This window comes from Chenopodium album, chromosome 17 (genome assembly GCF_948465745.1).
Source record: "Chenopodium album chromosome 17, dcCheAlbu1.1, whole genome shotgun sequence".
Lineage (NCBI taxonomy): Eukaryota > Viridiplantae > Streptophyta > Magnoliopsida > Caryophyllales > Amaranthaceae > Chenopodium > Chenopodium album.
Window position 1 is genome coordinate 12,807,312 of NC_137850.1, and position 1,598 is coordinate 12,808,909.

The 1,598-nt window shown below is 41.1% G+C and overlaps 1 non-coding gene across 1 annotated transcript; it reads right to left on the bottom strand.

Annotated features, from left to right (window-relative positions):
• Nucleotides 1-1,135: 1,135 nt before the first annotated feature.
• Nucleotides 1,136-1,240, bottom strand: LOC145590254 (small nucleolar RNA R71). Its single transcript, XR_014101892.1, has one exon. It is a non-coding gene; the product is annotated as a small nucleolar RNA R71 (small nucleolar RNA).
• Between the last annotated feature and the right edge of the window lie 358 nt (nucleotides 1,241-1,598).

A 1,598-nucleotide genomic window follows, 5' to 3' on the forward strand; every position in this document is an offset into this window, starting at 1 on the left:
GGATTCGACCCTACTTCCCTATCTACTTTAGTTAGAGGATTTAGGTAATACTTTTGATTAGGTGATACGACTTTAACCTGTCACCTAGTTAGAGTCTTTCGTGGTTGGCGCTAGCTAGACCTCTAGGAGATAGCTTGTTGAGCTCTTTTGATTTCATTGTCTATCTTCCCTTGCAATACTCGAATTAATCAATCTCAACCCGATTAGTGTGTGTTCGTTGCAATTACATGTGGATCCTAAATCCCTAGTGTCTTGATATATTGATTTACTTGGTTTGATTAGTTGAATTAGATATACCTACACCACCATCTTACCTTTCGAAGTAGCTTGACATTGGCCGTAGCAAACTTCCCCCCAATCCTAGTGGTTCGACCTGAACTTGCCCTATTACTGGGTGTAGGTTTGGTTATAAATTTAGTTTGATTGGAGGAATTTTAGTTTCCAATGACCTAGAATCCACCCTCCATCAAAATGGCGCCGTTGCCGGGGAGTGGCGTAGTTGTTTGCTATTGTTGTTGAGTCTATTTCATTTCATTTCAAAAATACAAAAAGATTTTTCTCTTTTAGGCTGCACTTGTAGCCGTGCTACTAATTGTTTCTTTGAGATTGTATGCATAGGACAAGAGGAAGGAATTTAGTACCTTTTGATCCGGAAATTGAGAGGACATTTGCAAGGATAAGAGTTGCTAGATGTTCTTTGAGTTCTAGCCCTTCAAGTGAAGAAGACCACAACAAGAAGAACAAGCAAGCATGGGAGAAAATCCAAGGGTTGCTTTGAAGGAGTTGGGAACTCCCGGTGCTTATAGATTTGAGAGTGGTATTGCTCCACCTACAACACCTGCAAATGATTTTGAAATAAGGCCGACAATTATCACTTTGATAGAGAGGCGACAATTTAGTGGGGACAAGCATGAAAGTCCACTAAATCATCTTAAGGAGTTCGAAAAGTATTGCAACACTATCAAAGTGAATGGAATTTCCCAAGAATTTATCCGCCTCAAGCTTTTTCCCTTTTCCCTCATAGGGCGTGCCTTGGAATGGCTAGACAAGGAGGTCAAGCCGAATTCTCTAAGGATATGGGACGAAGTGACCAAGGAATTTCTATCTCGTTTCCATCCACAAAAGAAAATGGCGGAGGCTAGAGCTTTGATTGAAGGTTTCAAGCAAAAGCCTAGTGAAAGTCTTTTGAAGCATGGGAGAGGTACAAGGAGTATCAAAGAGAATGTCCTCACCACGGAATTCCTACTTACAAAATTATTCAAATCTTCTATGGTGGCCTTAGTCCTGAAGGAAAGTCATGTCTAGATGGAGGAGCCGGAGATCCCATTATGAATAAAACAGAGGAGAAAGTGGTAGACATGATTGAAGACGTAGTGAGGTACTATAGAGATTAGCAAGACGGAGAAAGGGAGTCAACTAGCAAGAGTTTGGTGTACTCGGTTGATCATCTTAATGCAATCAACAATCTATCCTCACAAATGACAAACTTGGGGAAGGAAATGTCCACTATCAACGCAAAGTTGGAAAGTGCTACCTCCCAAGTTTGGAATCTTCCCTTCCAATCTAAGGGGAGAGGTATGTCTTTTAATTCTCAACCC